Source organism: Triticum aestivum, chromosome 2A, assembly GCF_018294505.1.
Source record: "Triticum aestivum cultivar Chinese Spring chromosome 2A, IWGSC CS RefSeq v2.1, whole genome shotgun sequence".
NCBI lineage: Eukaryota > Viridiplantae > Streptophyta > Magnoliopsida > Poales > Poaceae > Triticum > Triticum aestivum.
The window spans coordinates 299,135,787-299,148,119 of record NC_057797.1 but is presented as its reverse complement, the minus strand read 5'-3'; positions in this window follow the sequence as shown (position 1 = coordinate 299,148,119).

Here is a 12,333-nt window from a genome sequence, read left to right as displayed (position 1 = left end):
TGAAGCTGGTTCTCTGTCCATCGCAGTAGGGGTATAATCGGCGAGAGTTTGGGTTATGTGTGGTAGGGCTGGTTCTCATGCATGTACAACCGGGGTGCTATATCCACCAAGAGGTAGCACTGTTTTATTTGAAGACCATCTTTTTAGTCGGCTAGATGCTGGCATCGCCCACTCCAATTCAAATGGCTGATAAACAGGAAACATAGTTGAATGTACAGACATTGTATGGGAGACAGATGCAATAGATAGTGTGGAAAAAAGACGTCATGAAATAGTTGACATGTATATTGTTTAACTAAAATGGATAGCATGACATAATTTCACATATATGATGTCTATCTAAACTAGATAGCATATCATAACATAATTCAAAGATATGATGAATAAGTAAACAGTATCGCATGAAATAATTCACCTACATGTTATCTAAGTAATCAGGATCGCATCATTTAATTCACATATGTGATTCATATGCTAAATAGAGGGCATTAGATATGATGTCTGAACTAAGAACATGGTGTTCAATATGGTGTATATGATGTCTAATCTATGCAATGCGAGACACCATATACATGATATGAGCAGTATAACCGTGCCAAGTTAGAGCATGCACCTCCGTGGGGGAATAGGACTGGTCATCTGTCTCTGAGTCCATCTCTGAGGAGCTATCGGGACCCAACAAGAGATCTGCTTCGATAGCTAGCACTGTCTGCGCTGAAGGCCTTGTTTTGACTCCAGATTTTTCAATCTCCCACCCAAATGGATGATTCACAAGAAGAGTAGTTTAATGTACAAACATTGTCGACAAATGGAAATGTAATGAGGAAAAGAATGGGCAAGATATCATTCAAATATATGATGCCTGGTTAAACAGGATGGCATTGCACATTTCACGTATATTATGGCTGGCTAAAAGACATGAGACTGCACAATTCCCATATATGATATAGAAACTAAACAGGTGGCATTATAGAACATGTCTAAACTAAGCAGATGACATATATGCTGTCAAAAGTATTCACTGCAAGGCAACATATGCATGATATGACTAACATCATCATGCCAAGGTAGAGCAAACACCTTGGGTGGTAAATAGGAGTGGTGAGCAGCGTCTGAATCCGCCTCCAAACAGATATCTTCCTTTGGATTACAATCTGGAGAGGGGTTGGGAGGGTTCGCCATGGAACCCACCATGGAGCGATGTCTGCATGACATTGTATTGCCGCGCAAAACTCTTCTCTTTTTCTCTACATGTTCAGCATGACTGTGTACAATATCTAACATCCATACGAGAAAAAATATGGTGATATTATGTAAGGAGAGCATGCAGAAATTTAGAGTGATGGTAACAACCAGTGGATGGATCCAAAAATAATGATAGTAGGGTGATGATTGCTATAATTTAATAAAAAGACAGATGATGATTGCTTTACTGTTTGTTTCCCACCCAAGATGAACAACATAGGCATACCCTAGGTGAACCGGATATTAGACAGAGATAGTATTCATTGCTTCCTCGATATGTGCCCCACAACTAATTTAGAACTCAAGTTTGAACATTAATTTTGACCTGACTTGGAGTCCAAGAGGTGAACAGGACGATAAAGTAGCAGGTAATTTTAAGCAATGCATAACATAGCAGAAACAAAAGAGTGCGACCTCTCTTGTGGACCCGTGTACTCCTCAGGTTCATCTGATGGGTCGATGATGGTGATGCCGTTGCGGTGGATCCGGCGGCAGGGAAGGAGATCTGAGGTGGCGAAAGACGGTCAGGAGTCGTGATGTCTGGTTTGGTGGATTTTCTGTCGATGGAGCAGCTCAGTTGAGGTGGACAACATCGCGACAGGAGCAGGAAAAACCACACAAAGTTCCCTTCGACACCTACCTGTAACTGAAGTAATTCTGTAAGGGCTCATTTGGCTTGCATGATTCTAAAAACGCAGGGATAGGAAAAACACCGGAATAGGATAGGAATGCACATGGTAAATAGAGCATTTGTAAACACAGGATTTCTGTGAACTTGAGTGTTTTGTCTACAGGAATTGGAAGAGCAGAGGAATGCAATGAAACATGGCCAAAATAAAGTGAAACCATATGAAAGTGTGTACAGTTAGAATAATATTCTGCCACTAATGCACTTGGTCTTGTTTTCATGCATAGGATTTTGAAAAGTAGGTCCAGGTGGATGTTTTGCTTCATTCCTTTCAACAAAATGCATGAATAATTGAATAGTAGAGTGCCATTGGAAAATTCCCTATTGCTATGTTTTTCCGTTGAACCAAAATAGCGCTAATGGATCGACATGAATGTATAGTAATAAGTGATGCAACAAGTGTACAAGCTCTTTGCCGTAGCCATGTCGACCTCAGCATCATTGGGTTGGTCGCTGAAGCAGTTGAGGCAGAGGTGGCTGTCGGAGGTGTGGAGGAAGATCTGAGGAATCTGTAGATATCGTCCAGGGCACTGCTTTGTTGTGATGGATCGTTCTATAGTTGGAGCAGCCCCGGTGAGCCGTAAGACGTCAAGGCTGAAGCAGCACAAGACAGACATCGTCAATCTCAAGTGAGATTCTAATAGCATCTCCAATATATGATGTAAAATAGATGTGAAATTTACATCACCAAAAACCACCTGACTACAACAGATGAGGTAAAAACCGTTGACTCTGAACTTAACTGTCGAAACTGAAATTTACTGTGGAATCTGAATGATACTGTCGAAACTGAACGCAATGGTAGCAGAGAGGCACTTGACATGTCGTTTAGGGAGGGCCTACAGTTCATCTTCAACCTGCACCCCCTGAGCCGCCAGCCACCACCGGCGGAACCGCTGGCCCCAGCGCCGCCTCGTAGCCCCAAAACAACTCCCCTCCGCCGGTCCGCCCCCCCCCCCACCCTGACCCCTAAGATAGATAGTGGGGTACCTCTATGGCGAGCCCCCGTCCCCACTGCGGGTGGTTCTTCCTTAACTCCGGCGAGCCCCCCCCCCCCCTGAAAATCGACTGACCCAAAAGTCAATTTAGTCGACTGAAGTGTAGCTAAATCGGAGCAGAGCAGCAGCACAAGTGAGGGGGAGAGTAGCAGCAGCAGCGCAAGTGAGCAAGCGAGAGATGGAACAGCAGCAGCTGGGCGAGCGAGCGATCCAACGAGAGCCGGAGCAGCAGCAGCAGCGTGAGCGAGCGAGTGAGTGAGAGCCGGAGCAGCAGTAGCAGATCCGGCTGGTATGGATGCCACCGCCGAAGGGGCCTCGCACTGGGGAGAGCCACCATGGAGATGTTGCCCGCAGCGCCGGCTTCAAGGTAGCCGCTCCATGAGGGTGCGGGATGGAGCACCATTGGTGTCGGGAGGTCGAGCTAAGGAGAAGGTGTGATGCGTTGAGTGTACAACCTCTTTGGTGGCACCGAGTAGGCCTCGGCTTCGTCCGAGGAGTCGGTGAGGATGCTGCGGTTACAGTGGAGCAGGTTAAGGCGGCGCTGTGGGGATGGAGCAGTCGCGATATACGAGGTGATCGTCGGAGCAACTCCTTGGAGGTGGAGGACGGGGCCGCTGAACCGGCGGGATGAGGAGATGGACGACGGATCCTCATCCGGGGAGGTGGACAAGGGACGTCGAGCTATTGCGGTGGACAAAGTCATCGCGGAAGAGGCTCCGGCTGGGCAGCGGTGAGGTGGCGGACAGAGGAGGGTGAGGTGACGTACCAAATCAATTGGCACTTCCCTCAACCAAAAAGGAAACTAAAAAAATAAAACTATTCACACCACATAAAGAGAGAGTCTTGCCCCATTTTACTATAAAAATGCTATTTAATGCTACACATACCAACAATTTCGTTCAATTAAATGTTATTCGTTAGTATGAATCCATGTCAGTTCACCTTGGTTGCAATCCACTACCGGCTGCGCTTTTCTCTTTCACCCAGTGCTTGTGCAGGAGCGCCATCGACCCCTTCTTCCTCGCTGCCGTACATAGTGTGGGAAGATCCGACCTCCCGCCGCACGCCTTTCCACATCCCGATGACCCTAAGGTATAAGTTTCTTTGAAACCGTCATTGGTCTAGTTGCATGCTGATCTTTTTTGATTCTGTAGTCGAATCTAGGTCTTGGTTCAAAGAGAAAGAAGGGTGCTGTGGGGTGGAGGATGAATCTAGGACGTGGTTCAATGAGGAAAGGATGGAGGGAAAGTAGTATAGACTAGCTATCCAGCCGCTTTGTTGGTCGAAAAAGGAAAAAGGGGGTAACCCAGTACACCCATCTGTAAGGAACCCAACTCTATGTTGAAAAGGGAGAGAAACTGGGGTGTTTGGTAGTTTGTGCAGGACTAGATTTGCTGCCCTCACATCGGAAAAAGTTTCAAAGAGAACAAATATGGGACCAACGCAGATATGTTGCTTGGCTACATACTCTTCATCACCCATTTATACGTGTGGATGCACATGGTGCTGGCATGTCCCATGTGTAACACCCCGGATGTAACTTTCCCAATTTGTACTCCAACTCTTGCCGTTTCCGGTGTTAAGTTATATTTATTTCCTTGAGTTCGGGTTTTTGTCTTCGTGTGTTGTTATCGTTGTCATGCATCTCTTATCATGTCATCATGTGCATTGTATCTGCATACGTGTTCGTCTCATGCATTCGAGCATTTTCCCCGTTGTTCGTTTTGCATTCCGGCGCTTCGATCTCCCCCGGTGGTCATTTCTAGCTTTCTTTCGTGTGTGGGGATTAAACATTTCCGGATTGGACCGAGACTTGCCAAGCGGCCTTGGTTTATTACCGGTAGACCGCCTATCAAGTTTCGTACCATTTGGACTTCGTTTGATACACCAACGGTTAACCGAGGGACCGAAAAGGCCTCATGTGTGTTGCAGCCCAACACCCCTCCAATTTGGCCCAAAACCCACCTAACTCTGCTCCATCATCTATATCATTCGATCACGATCGCGTGGCCGAAAACCGCACCTCATTTGGACTCTCCTAGCTCCCTCTATCCCTATATATAGACCCCTCCTTCAAATTCGCGGTTCGACTCTTCCCCTAACCCTAGATCCATCCACCGCCGCCGCCAGACGTGTCCGGGACGGACCGGACGCGTCCGCTCCGCCGCGCCGCCACGTGGCCACAGCCGCCGTCCCCGCCGCTGCGGCCCGCCAGGCCCAGGAAGGGCCCCCGCGGCCCGAGCCGTCGCGCCGCCACCTCCCGGCCCGTGCGCTGCCGCCTCTCGGCCGCCGCCTCGCGCCGCCCCGCGGCGCCGCCTCGAGCCGCCGGTGCCGTCGCCCCGCGCCGCCTCCTCGCGCCTCGCGCCGCCGCCGCCGCCGCCTCGCCCGGCCGCCGCCTCCGGCCGCCACCGCCGGCCCCGGCCCGACCTCTCCTCTCCACTCCGGCGACGTCGGCGACGAACTCCGGCGTGAACAGTGCGCGCCAGCCCTGCCTCGGATTCCGCGCAGGTCAAACCCTAGATCTGGGGTTGTTTTTTTACTAAGTCCCTGATATTCTCAGTCCATATGCACATGTTCGTAGCCCCGTAACTTTGCATCCGTAGCTCCGATTCATGCATATAGCATATCAAAATGTTCATCTCAGAGAGTACATCATTTCATTACATTGCATCATTTTCATTTGAGCTCATCTTGCTGCCCGAAATGCTGTCAGAAGAGGGCTACTTGAGTTAATTGTCAGATCTGCTACTCCGTTTAGCACTTTTGTCATTTTTGCCATGATTAATGTGTGCATGCTATGCCCATGAGTTCTACATATGTTTTGTTAAGGGTTTTGCCATCTCTCCAGAGGTGCAACCCATGTATTTTTGTGATGTGTGTAGTGACTTGTGCAAGCTTGCAATGTGGTGAACTTGATAATTCTGTTTTCAGGGACTTAGTGATTTCACTAAGTCCTGGAGCTGTTTATCTCATGATGCCATATGTTCTTGTTGTTTCCTAGTGATCCGTGCCTCTTTTGAGGATGATCAGTAAGGATGTTTTGTTAATATTGTAGTGCTATATCCATACATGTCTTTTTTTGCATTTATGGAGCAACCTAGCTTGAGTCAATCGAGCTCTACTTTTGCTACTTCGTGAATCCGGGCAGATTGTCAACTTGTTTGCAATTTTGCCGATGTTGTTGTATTTGATCCGTGCTTGCTATGCCATTGTTCTTGCCATGTATAGCTTGCATTTCGTGCCTTCTTGATGGGTGTATGCTTGTCTTGCCATGAATTGCACTGTAGTTAGTGCATCGAGCTCGTAAACATGCCTACTTGGGTTATATTTCAGCATGTGCCAGTTTTCACCAAGTCTGAAAACTGATTATGGTTTTGCTATGTTCACGTGCTTGCAATTGTATTTTCTGATCCCGTTTGGCTCAAGGTCACTAAGGGACTTTTGTTAAGCTCTTTGAGTAGCTCCATCCCATGCTTTACTTTGCCATGTTCAGGTCATGTAGCATGTAGTTTTCATGCTCCAAAGAGGGCTACCTGATCTGAAATTCCAGACAAGTGTTAATTTCAGTAAGTCTGAGATCTGTTTGTCATATGCATTTTTGCCATGCTTGTTTGAACCTGTTAATGGATGAATTGGCCGTAGCTCAGTGCTAGAATTTTGTTAAGCATCTTGTGTGCATCCCTGCCATGTATTTTGTTGTCATGTTTGGGTGCTGTAGCATTTTCATCTCATTGCATTTAGATGCCTACTTGCTGTAAATCGCAGACCGGTGTCATTTTTGAATCGCTTGCCATTTCCAAACCGTAACTCCGATTCCGGCGTTCTTTATATTGTTTTCAAGCGATTTCATCTCATCTTTCTAGTGGCACACTTGGTTTTCCAAGTTGAGTCCAGGTTCATGCATTTCCTGTCATATCTTGCATTTTGCTTCCCGCATCGCATTCCGCATATCATACTATCTTTGCATTGTGTTGTTTAAGTTTGCACGTGGTTGATTGTATCCTTGTTGCTTGTTTGTCTTGTTTGAGTAGAGCCGGGAGACGAGTTTGCTAACGAGGAGCCCGTTGAGTTTGGTTTTGAGGATCCAGTCAACTCTGACAACTGTGCAGGCAAGATGATCATACCCTTGAAATCACTACTATCTTTGCTATGCTAGTTTGCTCGCTCTTTTGCTATGCCAATGCTATGATGCCTACCACTTGCTTGCAAGCCTCCCATTTTGCCATGTTGTAACGCCCCGAGACCGATGTGCCAGGTGTCGTTCAGTTATTCGTTGTTGTTGTCTTGTCATTGGCTCGCGTGTTGCATTTCATCATGTCATCATGTGCATTGCATCATCATGTTTTCAAAACTTGCATCCGTCCCGGTCTCCTCGTTCCTTCCGTTGTCCGTTTTGAGCCCAACCACACTTGCACGCGCCCGCGGCACGTCCGAAATATTATTTTATTAGTGGCCGGAAAATGTTCTCGGAATGGGTTGAAAGTTGGCATGCGGTGTCGTTTTGTTGTCAGTAGACCGCCTGCCAAGTTTCATCGCATTCGGAGTCCGTTTGACGTCCCAACGGATAAATATAGCGGCAATAGTAGCCGGTCTAACGTCGGACGTTTTCGGTCTCCGGAAACAGTCGCCGGGCCTCCCTCTCTTCTCTTCTCTCAGCTCGAGACCGTCTGCACAGCCCACCTAGTCCATCCTCCTTCCCCTCTTCGCTTCCGGAGTTGCCCGATGCGATCGCGCGGTCCGAAACCCTCTCTGCACAGTGCATCGAACCCCTCACGCGAGCGCCCGAAAGCTGTCCCGGACCCGACTCGGACAGTCGTTACCGCTGTGTCCGGATCATCCCCAAACATCTACAAAATATCTTCGTTTTATTATTCGGGCTATCTAACCTATTTATTTACGACCGCCCGATTATAATCGGACGGACCGGATTAGTCCCTACCATCCCCTACCTATATATATATCCAACCCTAGATCCTAGGCGCCTTGTCCCATCCTCCCGTTCCCTCCGCCGCCACCCGACCAAACCCTCTCGGGATCCCCTCCCGATCCTTCTCCACCCAACCAGCGCTCTCCCTCCTCCTCGTTCCAGATGCCCGAGCCCGCAATCCAATAATTCCTCTCGGCCTCCACCTTGTAGCTTCCGACCACATCCATGGCGCCCCTTGCCTCGACCCGGTCCGGTGGATCCGGCGCCCTCCTTCCCGCGTGGCACTGCACCAGGCCAGAGCCCCTCGCCGCCGTCTCTTTTCCCCCGTTTCCCTTCCCCTTCTTTTCCCTCTCTGTTTTCCTCTCCCTCTGCTCATCCCTCTGCTCGTTTCCTTTGGACAGGGGACCTCCATGGACGAACGGCAAGGCTGCCAAGAGGATCCGGACGCCGCCGGTTTGCCTCTGATCCGCCTCCGCTCGCGTCCAGTTCCGTCGTCCGCCGTGGCCGTGGAGCTCATCGGGGTCGTCCGCATGCCGCTCCAGCCCCGCGCCAAGCTGCCGGAGTCCCAAGCCCCTGCGCACTCTCCGCCGCCCCGCCAAGTCCCTCCTGCCATTGCCCGCTCCACCTCTTCGCCCGGTCTCCCCTCCTCGCCGTTGACCGCGCCGGAGTCCTCAGCGCCGCCGTGCCTGCTACTTGCTCCGTCGACTCGAGCCCCTCGTCGTCCCGCGCCGCTGTCGTCTTCACAAACTGCACCGAGAGCAGTCGAGCTCTGCTTCCCCTGCGCGAGCTCCCTCCTGTTCGTTCAGATCGAGCAGCAGCAGGTCGACGCCCGCGTTGACTGCGCCTCGCCCGCAAGCGACCGCCAGGTGGGCTCCAAGGCCCGGTTGCGCCCCCCCAGCCGGCCTCCCGTGCCAGATCCGTGGCCCAGTGCGCCCGCGCCTAGCCAGCCTCCCTTCACAGATCCAGCCGGCCCGCTTGCCCTGCCGGCTTGCTGCCTCCACCGAACCGGGCCAAGGCCCAGGGTGAGCAGCCCCCTCCAGATCCCTCTCCTGTGCACATTCGGGCCAGCCAGATTCGGCCCGTGTACCTTTTTTTCCAGTTCTGCGAATTTAGTTTTTTTCTAGGGACTGCCAGTTTTGCAGAAAACCCCCTTAATGTTCATGCATCAATATTTAATTAACCATGCATCGGTTTAAAACAGATTATATATGTAAAATGCTTAGAATTTCATCTAGTTTCATATTTTGCCTTTTGCATCCATGTTTAAAATGTTTAAAATGTTGTTTGCATTAATTTACTCCTATGCCATGCTAAAATGATTTAATTCATAACTAAATAACCGTAGCTCGGTTTTAAATGTTCTTTATATGTAAATGGGGTGGAAAAATGCCTAGATTAACATGGTCCATTTTATTTTCCTGTTTAACAACTTTAAAATATGTTTTAGGGCAGAACAGTAGCAAATTCATAATTTGCATATGGGGATTTTCCGGATTTCTTGTTTGTTATATCCGGCCTCATTTAAACTTGCCTAACTATTTAGTTTACTTTTGTTACACCCCTTGACATGTTTAACAACATTTAACATTGTTGTGTTCATAACCGAGATTAAACTAAATAATTGATGTGGTGTTTCGTCAATATGCAACCCGTTGCATATTGAGCTCCATTTAATTTGTAGGATTGTTTGTTGCACTTTGCCATGCCATGCCTCATTAAACCGGACATGCATCATACTTGTTTGTGCATCATGACTTGTTTATGCTTGTGTGTTTACTATGTTGTTTGTTTCTTTCCGGGTTGCTTCTCTCGTTAGCTTCGGTTTCGTTCCGGAGTTGTGAGGATTCGTTCGTCTACGGCCGTTTGTCTTCTTCATGGATTCGTTCTTCTTCCTTGCGGGATCTCAGGCAAGATGATCATACCCTCGAAATCACTACTATCTTTGCTATGCTAGTTTGCTCGCTCTTTGCTATGCCAATGCTACGATGCCTACCATTTGCTTGTCAGCCTCCCAAATTGCCATGTCAAACCTCTAACCCACCATGTCCTAGCAAACCGTTGATTGGCTATGTTACCGCTTTGCTCAGCCCCTCTTATAGCGTTGTTAGTTGCAGGTGAAGATTGAAGTTTGTTCCTTGTTGGAACATGGAGATGTTGTTCCTTGTTGGAACATGTTTACTTGTTGGGATATCACAATATATCTTATTTAATTAATGCATCTATATACTTGGTAAAGGGTGGAAGGCTCGGCCTTATGCCTGGTGTTTTGTTCCACTCTTGCCGCCCTAGTTTCCGTCATATCGGTGTTATGTTCCCGGATTTTGCGTTCCTTACACGGTTGGGCTATAATGGGAACCCCTTGACAGTTCGCCTTAAGTAAAGCTCCTCCAGCAATGCCCAACATTGGTTTTACCATTTGCCACCTAGCCTTTTCTTTCCCTTGGGTTCTGCAGACTCAAGGGTCATCTTTATTTAACCCCCCCGGGCCAGTGCTCCTCTGAGTGTTGGTCCGAACTGAGCTGCCTGCGGGGCCACCTCGGGGAAACTTGAGGGTTGGTTTTACTCGTAGCTTGCTCATCTGAGTGTGCCCTGAGAAAGAGATATGTGCAGCTCCTATCGGGATTTGTCGGCACATTCGGGCGGTGTTGCTGGTTTAGTTTTACCCTGTCGAAATGTCTTGTTGTACCGGGATACCGAGTCTGATCGGAACGTCTCGGGTGGAGGTCTATTCCTTCGTTGACCGTGAGAGCTTGTCATGGGCTAAGTTGGGACACCCCTGCAGGGATTTGAACTTTCGAAAGCCGTGCCCGCGGTTATGGGCAGATGGGAATTTGTTAACGTCCGGTTGTAGAAAACCCGAAGTTGACCTTAATTAAAATACATCAACCGTGTGTGTAACCGTGATGGTCTCTTTCCGGCGGAGTCCGGGAAGTGAACACGGTGTTGGAGTTATGCTTGACGTAGGTTGCTATAGGATCACTTCTTGATCATACTTTTATCGACCGTGCTTTGCCTTCTCTTCTCGCTCTCATTTGCGTATGTTAGCCACCATATATGCTAGTCGCTTGCTGCAGCTCCACCTCATTACTCCATCCTTCCTATAAGCTTAAATAGTCTTGATCTCGCGGGTGCGAGATTGCTGAGTCCCCGTGGCTCACAGATACTTCCAAAACCAGTTTGCAGGTGCCTATGTTACCGTGCAGATGACGCAACCAAGCTCAAGGAGGAGCTCGATGAAGATCTTGCCCTTTGTGTTGTTTCGTTCTAGTTGATCAGTAGTGGAGCCCAGTTGGGGTCGATCGGGGACCTTTGTCGCATTTGGGGTTCTTCTTTTATTTTGGTTCCGTAGTCGGACCTTGATTGTATCTGGATGATGTAATGCTTTATTCATGTAATTGTGTGAAGTGGCGATTGTAAGCCAACTATGTATCTCTTTCCCTTATGTATTACATGGGTTGTGTGAAGATTACCTCACTTGCGACATTGCTTTCAATGCGGTTATGCCTCTAAGTCGTGCTTCGACACGTGGGAGATATAGCCGCATCGAGGGCGTTACAAGTTGGTAATCAGAGCCTTCCCCGACCTTAGGAGCCCCATTGCTTGATCGTTTTTAGCGGCCGAGTTGTGTCTAGAAAAATGTTTTGAGTCATTTAGGATTATATATATCGGAGAGTTAGGAATTCTTTTTACTCCCCAGTCTCTTCATCGCTCTGGTAAGGCATCCTGACGTAGAGTTTTGACTCTTCTCTTCTCAAATTTCACTAAAAAAATTTTAGGATCACGCGGGTATCTTGGAATCGTTCCGATGGTTTTATGATGAGAACATTGTCTTGGTGCCTCCTGTCAGGGGTTTAGTGGAAGTGTCCCGGGGAGTTGAGCTCTGAGGTGTTGTCGTCATAATTTTATCGTTGCAGTTCTGGAATACCTGAGTTTAGTACGCCGACATCGAAAATCTCTTTTATGCAGTTGTTGGTGAGATAACCCCGATAACCCAGTACTGAGGTGAGTACGGGAGTATTGCCATAACTTGTATAACGGATGCTTTTCGAAGGTTGAGGTAGACGATTTCCGAAGGTTTCTTGGTTATGTGTTGAAGGATGGATACAGCTGGATGTAGGATTTGTTAGTTTTGGGTGAGATATTATGCTTCCCCTGTATCCCCAACACCTGATTGCATAACCGGAAAATTTCGGGAGTTTCATAGGTGGGAATTCAAGTAGCTCTTAGGATATCTTTCCGACGGATGTATGATATGAAATTGGGGTTCGACGTCTAGTGGTCCGCCTATTCACGGTCGGTTTTACAGTGGTCTCGTTGTGTCTTAAAGAGTCCTTGGCTATGCCGACTCGGGGACGCTTCGTATGTCATGTGCACTGCCTTGTACATGATGGTGCTGTACGATCGAGCCCGTGTAGGCCCCACCACGAAAACTTCGGACGAAATCTCTATCATATGTTTGTTCTGGCTTATTTTGC